Source organism: Haemaphysalis longicornis, unplaced genomic scaffold (genome assembly GCF_048455015.1).
Source record: "Haemaphysalis longicornis isolate Haplotype H1 unplaced genomic scaffold, Haemaphysalis longicornis Haplotype H1 scaffold_3, whole genome shotgun sequence".
Classification (NCBI taxonomy): Eukaryota; Metazoa; Arthropoda; class Arachnida; order Ixodida; family Ixodidae; genus Haemaphysalis; species Haemaphysalis longicornis.
In genome coordinates, this window is record NW_027526335.1 from 90,559,078 (window position 1) to 90,574,565 (window position 15,488).

Consider the following 15,488-nt stretch of genomic DNA (forward strand, 5'->3'; position numbering starts at 1 on the left):
ATTTTCTTGAGCCATCTGTATCGCTACAACCCTGAAACGTTTTCCCGACCCTTTAAATAAGGATTAAATTAGGATTAAATTAGGATTAAATTAGGAAGAATATGTTAGTTGAAGGACGTCGTAAAATTCCAAGTCAAACCCTGATTACCAACTCTAAAAAAAACGCGACAACTATAGGAGTAAAAATTATAAATTCGTTGTATAAGTTATACAGGCGTAGGGGGGGGGGGGGTATTAAAAGAAACAGGGACAACGGGGCGCACCATAGAGTTTCATACTAATATATTCCTTTCAGTCACCGTGTCTCCATATGGAGACGTGACTTTCTTCGTCGTTTTCCTCGTGAAAAAGAAAAGAGTTCATGTTGCAGAGCGGTGCGGCTGATATTCGAATCCTACGGAAGTGAAAGGTAGCACCAAGTGATGTGGAATGGAGGAACCTCACCCATAAACATCGTTTCAAGATGGACTCCACCAAGTTTTGTGGGAGCTCCGGTGTATTGCCGTCCGAAGTTCTCTTTACTGCGGCGTAAACCATTTATAAAGGCTAAAAACACCTCTTTCATGTGAAGAAATTATTTCACCTCCTTGTTTGTAAACTGCCTCTGGATATTTATTATTTTTTTATAGGGAAAAGCAGGATTGAGTAATGGTGTCTCCGTGTGAGGACGCGACGCCATTTCCGTAATAAGTATTCTAGAGAGGCTGAACTTTTTTTTCTTACCTCTAGACACTTGACACTGCTAAACCTTCAAGTATGGAATTTTTGTGCAGTGAATATAATAATTCGTGATTGAAAGGGATATACTTGAGGAAAATCTGGCGCGACTGTCTAGGGGAGCCGCGCTTCAGCGAGAGTTCCGTCATGTACCCGGCAGGCACGTTCCACCTGTTCTTGTCATGGCTCATGAACAGGCTGAAAAGTTGGCTTTGGCTGCAAACAGAACAACAATATTGCCGTAGATGGTTCATGAAATTTGTTTTTTTTATATAGAACTGAACCCCCAAGAAGATTAATTTGTCAGCAGTTGTTGAGAAGCTTCATGTACGATGGACAAGAAAAAAATTTTACCCTTTTTTGTTGATTTTGGCTTCGAGACAAAAAAGGAGCCGTATGGGTAGCTAAGCCAAGTGGGCGAGGAACGTCGCTAGCGGCAATGGCGCCGCCCACGGTCGCCCGCGACAGCAGTAACAGATTTCCCTCTAGTATATATTAGTATGAAACTCTATGGGGCACACAGCCTCCGACGCATGCCGCACCGACTGGCTGCAGAGTTTTGTCAGAGCGTTTGAGAGCATAGCACACCGTTAGTGTAAATGCTTGATAAAGAAGCGACGCCGTTCATTTATTTTGCGGCGTCTTTTTACGCTCTGTCACCACTGAGCATCCTGTTATCTACTAAATTCTGGAGCCAAGCGCGCAGCAGGCTGATCGCAGCTAGCATGATGCCCTTCAACGATAATCCTGCTCAGGGGTCATGCAGCGTGAAAAGGCGCCTCGAAACAAACGACCGACGTCGCTTCTTGATCAAGCATTTCCCATAAGTGTAGGCCACACTCTCAAACGCTCTCGAAGAGGTGCGCATGCGCGCAGTTTGCTGACTCTGCAGACAGATGGTGCAGCATGAGTCGGAAGCTGTGCGCTCCGTTCGCATTTCTTTTGATCCCCCCTGTACCTCACAAATCACAATAGGAATCAGAATAGGTTATATTAAACCAATTACTCGCATAAAAGCCGATATAACTCGTGTATTAAAGTGTCTTAAAGCCATTTTTTTCTTTTCTGGCGTTTCTTTTAATGCTATGGAATAAGAGTTGTAGCTTGAAGACCAGGGAAGCTTAATAAATACATTCTGTCAATAATAAATGCTCTGACATACCAAATGATGTTAGCTAATAACTCGCATAGTTCACAAAATGCCCCATCGACTATTTAAAGTTAATGTAGTTAGCATTAAACGTTTTTTGTTATTCCTAAAATTCCAGGACCGAACTGAAATTTCCAGTATTAACATCCCCCACAAATCAAGATTTTACCTCAAGCGGTAATAGTTTTTGGTTTCGGAGTAACAGAGGGCACTTGCTTTTGCGACGAATTAGGATTAAATTAAGAATAAATTAGGAAAAATATGTTACGTGAAAGTGGTTGTAATATTATCAATCAAGCCTCATGGCCAACTCAAGCAAATCAACGACCGCTGGATTGGACTTGTTCTTTAGGCTGACGTTTAGAGTTTATTTTGGTTGACGCGGTGATGCATAGGCGACCATAGCTCGGCCAAGTATCCCTCCTGAGCTCGCGTCCGTAAATTGCACTTTTTTCTCCGCTCCTACTAACATGAACACTAATAAATCTGCAAGGGTTTGTTTATTAACCAATTACAGCGTGATAGCGACATCTAATTTTTGCTCACTCAGTCACTGCCTCCTAAAGTGAACCCCCCAGTGCTGTGAAGCTCGCGGCTCCTAAGCGCGCTGTACTTATAAGACTATTAGTTTTCCTTTTTTGTGTGTGCGTGCGCACCACAAGAGAAACGACCCTGAAAAACAAATAACTTCCAAGAACGGATCCACGATACGAGTTTATTATTCAGCGAGAACAGCATGTTGAATGTAGAAGAAGCAAGATTACTTATGCCTTCCAAGCTCCGAGCTATACGCGGCGGGCGCTTCCGTTCCGGAAGCCACATCGTCCGATCTCTGCTCGCTATCCGCGCCAAACGCGGCTTCCTCTTACTCCCTAATCTTGAAAAGCGGAAAAGGCCGCTAAGAGTCAAGGTCGGACGACCCCACCTGCTGCAGAACCCGCGACCGGCTTTCCATAAAACCCGTCTAGCTTCTTCTGTGCTGGTTGCTACCTAGACGGGAGGATGTTGCTGCAATGCCCGGGATTCCAAACACGAGTGAGACGGGCGATACCCTTCCGCTGGAAACTTCTACAACTCTGTGCATTCATACCCGGTGTGGTCGCGAGAAACGTTATGGGCTGCCTTTGACTTTCAAATGCCTTCAGGACTGCTAGCTGCCGGCGACACACTTGAAGGTGAGCCATTCTAGAAGTTTTAAGTTTAAGAATGTTCGGACTCTGCTGGTTGGCTAGTTGGTGCATATTGCTTCAAGAAAACGAGCTCTATCTGTCTCGTCGTTCTTGGTATTTCCTGTCCTGGTTTACAGCGCTCGTTTTCTTGAAGCCCTGACTTTCTCTATGAAAGAAAGAAATCGTCATGCTTCTGCTATGTTTTTTATGGCAATTTAAAAAGAAATCCTGAACAATAAAGTTCGAAGCTCCTTAAAAATTTAAGATATATCAATATAAGTTTACTTTTCCTGCCAAATGTAAGTTCAGCACTAGCAGCCGCACCACAACTTTAAAAATACTGAAGCACTGGTTATTCTAGCCCCTCTTCATTTGAAAACAACCTCAAAATGTCCTCCGGTGTTTAAAATCGTGCAGCGCTCGATCTAACGACGACGATGGTTGAACGCGAAGCTCTCTCGGGACGGATTCCTTGGTTGGCCAATCGCACAATGCGAGTATGGGCTACTCCTGAGGAACGCACCCCTTTTCGAGAGCACCCATAGCAGTTCTCGGGTGTGCACTCCGTTGGCCTAACGTTTGGGTTTGGGGTGTACGACGCGAATCGGTACCTGCTGCTTGGGGTTCGCTTGGACCATGTCGGAATGGAGCAATCGGATAGACGCCTGCTTCATAACGCGAGGGACCCAAGTTCTATTCCGGCCACGGGAAGCGTTTTCTTTCTTTCACTTCATCTACGATCATTCATCATCATCGTCTGAAAAAGTTGGCTTTCCTGCAGAGCGTTTTGGCATAAAACGGCATCAGTGAAGACATAAAGCTTCCCTTTAAAACCAGTGTCCGATAGTTATCGTCTGTTCTTTTTCTTGCCTACCTATGCGCTTTGCCATCGTTATGTAATATTTGACCAAGTCAGCAAATAACAATGAACTACGATGTGATGTCATTGCAATCTTTATTGACGAAGGTCATTTGTTGATACACACCTTATTACAAATAGCTGGGCTGATCTTGGCGGGACTAACAGAGGGAACGCAGCAATGCCACGCCCTTCAACCTCTATTAAGAAATGCAGTCATCTATAAATAAAACGGGAAGAGAAAACTATGAACCACAGCGCTCAATGTAGGCGATTTCTTCCCGTGCAAGTCGAATTATCACATGACTCGATCCTAATTATCTACGATTGTAACAAACCACAACCGCGGAAACGTTTGGCGTCGATGAACCAAAATATTGGATCTATGATATTGGGGTTCACATTTATGCGCACGCGTTTTGTTAATGCATAAATGTACATAATGGTCCTCACTATACCTGGACCGGTCATTTGAATCGGCTTTTAGAAAGCGATGCTACTACTTTTAGGCGCCGTTTGCTTAGAATTAAAGGAGATAAGTCAAATTTCTCCTCAGGGATGGGCGTCTTCCTTATCGGTCTCTAGAAGACGACTGATTACTCGACGAAGATTACGAAAGAAAGAAGTGCTCATACATAGTATAAATTGGGACAGAGCAGGATTGAAGCTTATGGTAGAGTCATTTGTCCTGCATCATGCATATGATGATGATTACGATGATATGAGCGAAAGATGGAGCGCCTGTTTAATGACGGCCGATTTGCCACGGCAATGAAGATGAAGATGTTACGGAGATCAGATTCAGATTTTGGAATTTAACTCGCCGAAGCCACACCTGGGCTACGAGGCGTTCTGAAGTGGAGAGTTCCCGAATAATTTTGAACTCCTGTGGATCTTTAACGTGCTCCGAAATCTCGACACCTGTTCGTTTCCGCTTTTCGCCTGCATCAGAAAAGCGGCTACCTCGGCCGGTATCATGCCTGCCTCCTTCGGCTCAGCAGCACAACGCCTTAGCCACCGGGTCACCTCGTCGGGTGATGTCATGGACTTCATAATAGACCTGTGCATGGGCCGAAAATTTGGGCCCGAGCCCAGCCCGGGCCCGGTGCTTATCGCCGTAGGCCCGGCCCAACCCGACGAAGAAGGCCGACGGGCCGGCCCGGCCCGCCCCGAGACCTTAACCTTATGGCCGGGGCCCGGCCCGGCCCGGTTGCGTGTTTCCAGCCCAAATACCGTAGGGGCCCGTGCCTGATTGGGGCACGTTTGGAAGCGAAAACTACCTAAATGCGATAAAACGCATCGTAAGGGAAATGATAACAGGCAAAAGCAACATTAAACGGGCAAAACAACCCCAATTAAACGTAACAGTCATGCACATATCCCTACCGCAGCTGTCCTTCGCTCAGCTACATAGGAAAGAATTGAAACCGACATAAAGGTGAGCGAACCGCCCAACCAAAAAAGTTGAACCAAAAACCCTCCAACCACGGACAAATTCATGGTAATATTGTAAAATATTCAAGAAAAGTAGCCGAAACCGAAATGGCCCAAACCACTGAAAAGTAAAAACAAAGAGCTGGAGCTCACCTAAAGTGAACAAAACCACCCGGCATTTTGTATAGAATTTCATAATGTGCCATAGATGAATTAAAACAAGCAATTAAAAATAGAATGGCACCTTGGTCATTTGAACCTGATTCTTGCGATTGCTATCCAGAAATGGAACCTGTATGCCAGTGGACCAGCTGCTTCGTGTTTGTTTAAACAGGGTGTGTACTTGCTTTGTTGTTTTGTCCGTATACGTTTCCTTTTCTCAAGAGTATATAGGGCTGTCGGACTCGGTCCCTTCTTTTTATCGAGACGCAAAGTACACGCGTGCATTTATACGGATTTTATAGTTGCCGCTTCACTACGTTGTATATCGCTTATTTATAAAGTTTCAATCATATTAAGTGTTACTGTTTAGGTGGCTATTGGCGCCTACTCCCCTTTTGCGCTTTTCCTTTCGTCTCCCTCTGCCGGCCACGACGCCCGTGGGCACAGGCCACCTCCTACTACCAGCTACGCTCGCCACGATGTTTTCCCGCAGAAACAAAGAGCAAAAATAAAGTTTAATTGTCACCTCAGTCTTTGACAGCTTCACATTTGTTGGCTCAGAGAAGGGAACGCAACTCTGAATAGGGCACTGCTACAGAAAACAGATGGACACGCAGGTTTCTCTAGCAGCATTTGCAGTTCAAAGTGTTCCATCTTGAAAATTTGTTTTCGCCAGAACTTAGGGGTGGAAACTAGTCACGCTGAATTGTCATTCGTTGCACTTCCCTAGGCGGTATGTCGCTGAGCCGCATGCGTTGCTCAGTTCATCCCAAGACATGCAGTTGCAGATCTCTCACACTTACCGGCTTGCCATACGCCCACATGTGCCTCAGGGCCTAACGATAAGTCCCGTGGAATGTAGAAAGAAACCTGACCCGTGCTTTTACCACGTCAGCAACATTTAATTTCTGTGATATCATAGAAAACCTAAGTATTGCTTTACTGTGCCGGGCCAGCCAGGGCCGTCAGGATGGCCCGGCCCGTCCGAAGCATTTACATTTCGGCCCGAGTCCGGCCCGGGCCCGGGTGAAAAGTAAATCGGGTGGCCCGAGCCCGGCCCGCGGGCCGGGCCGGGCCCGGGCTTTCGGGTAAACCCGAGCCCATGCACACCTCTACTTCAAAACCACATGAACAGGAAGGGTGTTAACGCCATTGGCATGGCCAATGGCGCTGCAGTGGCGCAAAAAAAGAAGATTGTCCTAATTGTTTGAACTTTTTATTTGCGATAGTATGCCTTATAGCATAAAGATTATATCGCATGTATAAGTGAACACCAGTTTCCTGATGAACTCCCACTTGTCCTGATGGACAAGCTCATCCAAGGTGTTAAATTTGGCTTCACCCTGAAGAGCAGGTATCGGTGTTACCCAATGGAAGCAGGAAGTGGTACGCATTGCGGCTCTGCTAATTGCCTCAAGTTAGGCCCACTTCGCCTGGTCAGGTATTGGAATTGGGTCTGGTAAACCAGCCGAGGCTGGAGTACAGGCCGCACCAGTAGACGGGCCATTTCGGAAAGGGAGCTACCAGACTTCTGTGAGACGCGTCGGTTGAGGTGGAGCATCTGTCCCACTTTTTAGCGAGAAGAAAGTAGCCACATGGATGGTGACCCAGACGCGGAAATTTGTAGTCCCAGCACGCGCAGTGAGGCACAGGTTGGCGTACAGGTACAAGTCGGACGCAGAATTCCAATGCTAATTCCTTGATTTTGAACAGATGAATAAAGGACGTGGTGCGCAATTGTTCATGTAAAGTCTTTTATTATGAACGGAAAACGGGTTTCTTTACAATGCAGCTGCGGAATGAGAAGGGAAAGAGATTACAGCCTCTTTAAAAGGCCCGGCTGCTTCGCAAAAGCTAAGCACGACTCCAAGAGGACCCTTTCTGAGTTCAGTACTTGTGAGGAAAAAATGCAGCTTTTTGTGTGGACTAATAAATGTCTAGTCATTTCCGCTTTCATCTTTTTTTAAGCTTCAGGTAGACGGCGTGATATCGTTCTGTCTACCCGGTATAGTTTAACGCAGCCCGATTGAAACTCGCTATTTATAGCCTTTAGATCATTCACGGCCTGAACGATGATAACTAATGGATACTTTTAGACAATACAAAAGATCAAGAGAAATCCGACAGGTTTGCAGGGTAGACCTCATAGTGGTGGCAGGAAACGGCTCGCAGACACCTACATTCAGCTGAAGGTCAACGTAAATTTGTAACGCCCGCTTGCGTCAGCGTCGCAAAAAAAGCTATTACTTGGCGTTGAAATCGGTTCTGCAAAGTGTCGTTCTCCTACCTGACGCCTCCAGAGCGCCCTCGATGCTCTTTTAGCGTAAGGACATAGGCATGTTCCCAATTTTCGAGTCTATCGCTAGTGAAGTGGGGATCATTGCCATAAAGTATCGGGGCATTAGCGGCATTCGCAAACTTCTTTCCGAATCTACCATTGCAAGTGTACTTGTGTCTGCACTGGAAAGAGTGAAGCAAGTAGTTGGTGCCATGCTCGTCCTAAACTAGAGAGTGCGAGAGCAAGAGCATGAGTGAGCGAGTGACAGACAGACAGACAGACGATCCATATCCATCCATCCATCCATCCATCCATCCATCCATCCATCCATCCATCCATCCATCCATCCATCCATCCATCCATCCATCCATCCATCCATCCATCCACCCATCCATCCATCCATCCTTCCGGCCGTCCGTCCGTCATTCCATCCGTCCATCCGTCCGTCCGACCATCCATTGTTGCTATTCTGCGCGCCGCTAACCTGTGCGCGCGTGCTGCAAGTTTGGCGTAAGGTGGTAAAGCTCTGTGTACTGCGGTAAAGGTTCCCTCCTGCAACATGTTTCGACAAGCCGGAGTGCGTACGCCGCGCGGGCCCACACTGGCGGTGAATCACCAACTGTTCTACTGGGGATCGTGTTGGGAATTGCATCAGCGAGCGGACGCCGCCAGCAGAGCTCCCTCTTCCCCTGTCTCCGACTCAACGTAAGCCGGCTCTCCAAGACGGGGAGAGACTGTTCTTGTGTGCCTGTACTTTGTTCGTGTCGGGGTCAAAGGTCTGGGAGGCAGCGGAACCGTTGCCGCTTTTGTGTGTACATTCAGATCTTTAAGTGGCCGAGTTTAGACGGCGCGGGCTTCCGCCGGGAGCGCGGCTTTATACGAACCATGCTGTAAGCTCGCCCAAAATGGGGTTGATCCTGTATCGTCGCTGGTCATATCTAGCCATGGCGTAAACCAGTAAAGGTTGCTCTCGTCTCTTTGTCGACAACACCAAGGCAGAACTTTGCTAGCCGCTCGTCCACCACGCTACCCCTACATGACGGAGGGGACAGAGCTTAGTACGGGACGTTTTCGCCAATGTAACGCCATCCATCCATCCATCCATCCATGCAAAATTTTACCTAGACACACAGAAGCACATACCCGCAGCAGGGTAGGGGCAACGCTTTATAGGAAGGAAGACAGCGAGGGAGAGAGACAGAGAGAGAGAGAATAAACGTTTAATAAAGCAGACAGTGGTCGTTCAGCCTTCACTTGGTGGGGTGGGTTCGCCTCAGTCCAGGTACCCTTGGGCCTTGGCTGCAACCCTGTAGCGGGTGACCAGAAAGGTCTGGTCAGCCTTACGAAAGCTGGTAGCAGGCCCTCCCACTGCTCTGGGGAAGGGTTGGGATTGGGGGTGAGCGAAGGGGTGTTTTAACAGGCCCACGCCATGTGTTAGGTAGTATTAAGACAGGGGCAGGAGTGACAGGTGAGGGGGTATTGGGTAGAAGAAATGGAGTGGAGGATAGGGGCGTTATAGTTGGTGTTCGTAATCGACGCCAGATGAATGCTTCCTCGGTTAGTTGAGGTTGAGATTGAAGCAAGGTGAGGCGAAGGTCGCGATAATGGTGGAGGAGGATGTCATGGTAATGGGATGGAACAGCGGCAGGTGGAGGAGGCGTGGTCGTGGGTTCTCACCCTGAAGGAAATGCCTGATGTGGGAAGGTCAGACAGCTGCGTGAGCCATCTCATTTCCCTTGAGGAACGAGTGGCCAGGGGTCCAGACGATGTTGTGCTCAATGAGGAAATTGATTGATGCGAGTATGCGTAAGGCGGGAAGTGAGATACGTCCACGTTGAACGTTACAGCAAGCTTGCCGGGAATCTGCGATAGTTGCAAGGTATTCGGAGCCAGTGGTAGCGGCGATGGTTATGCAAATTTCTGCAGAAGTGGTGATTGATGTAGAGAGAGTTGTGAGAAAGGTGAGAAGTGTGCCTTCTGAGTTGACAACCGCCAGAGCCTGGCGTGAGGGGTAGAGGGCGGTAGCGAGGATCGGTGCGAAAATGGAATTGGGATCGAAGATGTTTAATAGTGGAGAGTCTTCTACCTTGGCTGACTTCTAGGTGCATATTGTTCGGAATTTTGGGTACACTAATGTGGGACTGGATTGAAGACGGAATGCGTTGAAGGGCTTGTGCATTAGGTGGGGTCGGGTAACCGAGGACCTGAAGGACGTGTCGGTCGGGAGTAGTAAGGAGGAGTCTGGTGAGTTGGCTGTTGCGTTGAGCTTTCAGGAGTTCTTGGAAGGCGTTGTGGGTTCCGAATTTAAAAAAAAAACGACAAGTAGAGGCTTAAGGAGGGAGGGCAAGTGCTATTTTTAAAGCTTTTCAATTATGTATGCCAAATTTCTCTCATTCTTCGGGTTTACGGGCGATGTAAGATGTGGATTATGTGATGTGACTAATAAAAAGTGCTTGAATTAGTCGTATTGTAGCGTCTTTTTTGGGGCCTTGGCGTTAGTTTGGGGTGGGTTTGATGAGATGGTTGAGTTGGGAGACAAATGGACTCCAGTTTAAGCCACGGAAGTGGGAGTGGTTTCCCAGTACAAAATACATGAGGTGAACAGAAAGCCTTCACTCTGGATGCCAGGAGTTGCTGGACGTCTAGATGGCCGCTGGCCACCAGGTTCAATCCCAGCTCAGGGGTAGGGAGAGCTGATAGGAGAGGAGGAAGTTTGAGATTTTGTTCACACAGTATTACAATATGAGGGAGAGTTCCGGGTCGTGAACAGAACTGGAATTCGGCAGAATATTGACTTTCTATGCTGCTTCCCACGTTCACCGATTACATGCGTGTTGTGCAGGTCGAAAATTTCTACGTGGGCATCTCCCGATCCGATGCTACCCGACTCCTGCCCTCTGTGGTCAAGGGTTTGGGTTGGTGTGTTACACAGACCTGTGACGCAGGAGTTGGGGGGGGGGGGAGACGACAGCCCCTTGTTTGTCTGCTAGAATAAAACTCAAGTTTAATTCAGCTAATTAGCTAGGAAGTATGTTCAATTTCCCATGAAAACAAACATGCTTGGCTGTGCCCTAACAACAGCACCTCTTGGTCCATAAAAGTTCCATTCCGCGCGTGCGTCCGTCCGTCCGTCCATCCGTCCATCTGTCCGTCTGTCTGTCTGTCTGTCTGTCTGTCTGTCTGTCTGTCTGTCTGTCTGTCTGTCTGTCTGTCTGTCTGTCTGTCTGTTTGTCTGTCCTTCGGTCTGTCTGTATGTCTGTACGTCTGCCCGTCTGTCTGTCTGTCTGTCTGTCTGTCTGTCTGTCTGTCTGTCTGTCTGTCTGTCTGTCTGTCTGTCTGTCTGTCCCTCCGTTTGTTTATTTATTTATTCTGTCATTTCACGCACTGCTTGCCTTTCCCCAGCTTCGATGGTCACCCTTCTTTATAATGTGGAAGGGCACTTGAATTTTTAACGAATTAAAGCATAGTAGTTGACAAATAATTTTTATTCCCATCTTTGGAGCTATTTATTCATCCTAGCTGCAAATATTCAATTCGTAAATACGGCGTGTTACATGTTCTGAAAAACGATGGCATTTTGAGGGCAACGACCTAACCCTCAGCTTGCATGAAAGCTAGTTCTTTAAGGTTACACAGCGAAGAAACCTGCACGCTGTAGTGTTGCTGGAACAAACCCCGCAACATGTCAATTTCCGCTGATAAATCGAAGAACGGCATCACGCATTCAGCGCGAAAGTTTGTTCACAACTCTGCAACGATGGCATGCACATGGCACCAGTATTCTTCTAAAATCTGCACCGCCTGACATTTGTGCCATCGGAAATTTGTCATTTTACATTTGCACCATTTGATCCCTGTCGAATACTCCGCTAAAAACTCTGCATACGATTCGGTCATTATAGGCTGTACAAAAAAAATTGCCATGGAGCAATGTAATCGAAGAGGGTATAGCTTGATAAACAGACCGAATCGTATACATATCCGAATTTTCAGCAGCAACTCGGTGGGTTTGAACTTCCTCGGAGCCGGTGTGCAATGATGGCAAAAAAGTCCGAAGGGATGAATACACACGGGGAAGAAGCACGCAAACGCAACGCCACCCTCACAACTTAGAGCGTATCAATTTACACACACTACAAATACAAATAGTAGCCAGAAAAAAAAGAAATACATACGGTGACAAGATGATAAAAGACATGACCGAGAAGTACGCTAGCTATATTGACAACATAAGGGGTCAAAAATGAAGCACGACACATCTGCGCATGGTGGTGGTATTTTACACTCAATTGCGCTGGATCAATAAATTTAAAAGCTAGGGAGCTACACCCTTTGAGCTTAATTTATGTTGAAATTTGCCAGTTCAGAATACAGAAGCCTGCTCCCAAGCTCGCAGAAGAGAGAGAGAGAGAGAGAGAGAGAGAGAGAGAGAGAGAGAGAGAGAGAGAGAGAGAGAGAGAGAGAGCAACTATTATGATTTTAAAGAGCTATGTTCGGGTCCTAGTGGTCATTCTCAGGCCAAGGGTTCCACGTAAAATTAAGGTATGTTTCCGCGTATTCGCTGCACATGTTTACACAAAGCTTCCTATGGAGCTGGCAGGCTGTCACAGTGGAGAGTCATATTGATGAGACGGAGTAGAGAGCCTTGGAATAGTTTCTGAAATATATTATTATTCAGAAAGCACAACGAATCACTGCGGAAGTGGGTGGTTTTGCATTCGTTAGTTCTCCAGCTCAGTAATTGTTCTACATGCAGTGGATCGTTCACCAAAGGTTTACGAACAATGATCACAGTAGTCCGTTCTTGACGATACATTTCACGCCGCTGAAGGGACAGGGTGAAATGGTGAGCCTAAATGTAATCCATTGCAAAGGCGGCGCCGACACGCTTGGGCGCATCGCTCTCTTTCTCAATGAAAGATTCGAAAGCTGCGATGTATTCGGTAGGTGCGCTGAAACCTGTGGATTTATGAAAGCTCTTGACAAACTTTCAATATACCCGTTATTGTTTGACAGTTTCCTACAAAAGTGCGGATTCATAACATTCAGTCTTTAAAAGGCACTGATGAATACTACCGGTCCTTTTTATTGCTCGCCAAAAACCAGTTCGGAAAGCTCATGGTAAGAAGTACACCATTCCAAAGTTGAATGCGGTTACGTTTAGGGTTGGCGTGTGATCCTGTAATCGCGTCTATTCGGATCTAACCAATGATAAATCATCTCTTTGCTGCAAAGATGTTCAAGCGAAGAATGATGCTAAAAAAACTCGTACGGGAGGGTGAAACGGCTGTATTATTAAATTTTTTCGATACATATGTCCATACCAAATTTCGGCAAGAAAATTTTTTAGAAAGATTTCTCAGAATCTTCATCAGAAAGATAAAAAAATTCTCCCTCTATATAGGAATCGGTTGTGACTTGGAAAGTGATAACAGGAGATAGGCACATTCCAACACATGTAGGTACGTTCACACTCTTCCTAAGGACGCATTCTGCCACTTGTGTTGAGGGATCTGCTTGGTTACACAGCCCTCTTAGTTTTGAGGAGAGCACGCGAGACACAGGGTATCAATGGGTACAAAGTCATGACATTAGTCTACTTTCTTCGCTAACTGCAGCGTCACTAATTTGAAGCATAAACGCGAATACGCTCCTCGTGATTAGTGGAAAGCCCCACTCGGGATGAGGATGAAGATAGAGAAGTCGTGACGTACGTGTGCACATACGTTTGTGCGAACGCACGAACCTGAATGTTTTTACTAAATCCAGACATACGCCGTACTCTAATGATAAAAAAAGAGATTCGTCTACGAATACTCACGCGAAGCCATTGGTGTAGCCACCCTCGACCTCAGCTTGATGCCATGCAATGCAAGCTTTGTATTTTCGCCGGTACGCTGTTCTGTCACAAACTTCATTTCTTGTCTTTTTCCTTAACTACAAAGGGAGGGAAGACAATTTTTCGTTCGAACGAACACGAAAGTGTCCAAGAAGTTTTCTCGCACGACAGTGCTGACAAGAAAGCAGCGGGGCGTAGAAAGCTGCACACCTCGGTTCGTTGCTCGGACCAGTCGTAAAAAGCTGGACAAACAGCCTGCAAAGCAAGTCAGTGGCGTCGTTCGGTACCAACGTGGCCAAATATATGTAACTGAACCCGGAGAGCCGCCCCTCTGGTGGCTTCGTTCTAGCCTCGCAGGGGTTCAGCCTTCGTAGCTGCCCGTGTAATGCCCCTTTCGTTTCTTGTTCTTCTGCCAGGTCCATTATTCCTTGTTTCTTTACCGCATCCTGCTTCTAACCTTTCTTTTTTTGTGTGTGGGAGCTTAAATTCCCTCTTATGCCGGCACGAACGCTATTAGGAGCAGGGTCGAAATGGCCTTTCATTCAATGAACTGCCTGCCAGTTCTATATATACTAATTCGTACATCGGTGTCATATTTTAGCCCCATGAAATAGCCTGTTTTCTTTAACGCGTCAATCGCGGCTGCCGTAACGTTGCCTTCGTGTTGATAACATAGCACTAAGCGGAGTTGTAATTCGAGAGAGAGATAGAGAGAAAACATTTATTGCACAGTCACCGAGCTAAGTCCAGGTCAGCTAAACAAGTTTGGCGCCACGAACACGCACGCTACGTTTTAGGTGCGCTGTAGTCAAAGGCTCATGCACGTTATGTTTTGACCTTCAGGGGTATTTATCTACTGTTTCATGCACATCAACACTCGCGCATTATTTTCTTTTTTGCGGCTCAAGTTCCGTAGCATCGTTACAAAGATAGATACAGAAGCGCCCTTACAGCAGGGCGCTTTTTCGCGAACCCCAGTACGACTCTCAGCCTCTCATTCGTTTCGCCAAAAAATAAAAATCAAATCAAATTAGAAGCCAACTCGGATTTATTAAATGCATAAAATTAGGACATAACGTGAAGCGAAACGCACTTCGCAGTAAAAACATTAGCCAAAATAAAATAAAAACGCGGCTGAAGATTAAAAAGTCGCTGTCTTCCGGCAATATTCTTAATACCTATATTACAAAAATATTTTACCTATTGTCCGAAGAATGAGAAAATACGACTAGGGAAGAAAACTTCTTTTTGAGCTTCTAAGTCGTCAAAAGGTATTTCATTTGGTTCCATCTTGACTACCCTCTTTTCAATGGCTCAACAATCTCTTTATTAGTGACGTACGTTCATACGCACGACGGTCTGTGCTGAGGTATTCAGACAGAAGGAACAAAAAGGTTCCGCGAATTCCAGCAGTGCTTGTCTTGTTAGCACTAAAGCTTAAGGAATCGGTTCGAAAGACATATTTTAAGGCATTGCGTAGATATTTTTAAATACAGAGTTAAGAACTGATAGTTAAAGCAGGCCGGAGTTTGAACGGGTAAAATGGTGATTGGGAAGGCGACACGTACTTTGGATGTAATGTATGTCTGGTAATGTAACAACTATTATATAACTAAAGCCGGGATCGCATGAAAGTCACGTCCGGTACAGACAAATGTGGAACTGCGTTCGGTTAGGGGTTATGAAATGGATATTAAAGGGCAGCAAGGCTAAATTTCTGGCCTATGTATAATGGGTGTTTGCAAGAGAAGAGCGGCTTGAGGCCCTGTTTGCGTGAATGCCTATTACAAGCCTTTTTTTGGTTAAAGAAGGTATGTATAGATGTATAGTGCAGCGAAGGAGTCGGTTCTACTACACATTGTCGTCAGTTTCAACGCATT

At 46.3% G+C, this 15,488-nt stretch overlaps 1 protein-coding gene across 2 annotated transcripts in view; it reads left to right on the forward strand.

Moving 5' to 3' along the window:
• The window catches only part of LOC144174831 (uncharacterized), a 134,859-nt gene that overhangs the window by 53,483 nt on the left and 65,888 nt on the right, over window positions 1–15,488 (forward strand). The window contains exon 1 of one of the 2 annotated variants that reach the window (XM_077703750.1): window positions 2,928–3,042. The exons of the other annotated variant lie outside the window; for it this stretch is intronic. The gene's annotated coding sequence lies outside the window, so the exon portion shown is untranslated. Of the gene's footprint in view, window positions 1–2,927; window positions 3,043–15,488 lie in introns of those variants that run through there. 2 annotated transcript variants of the gene reach the window in all.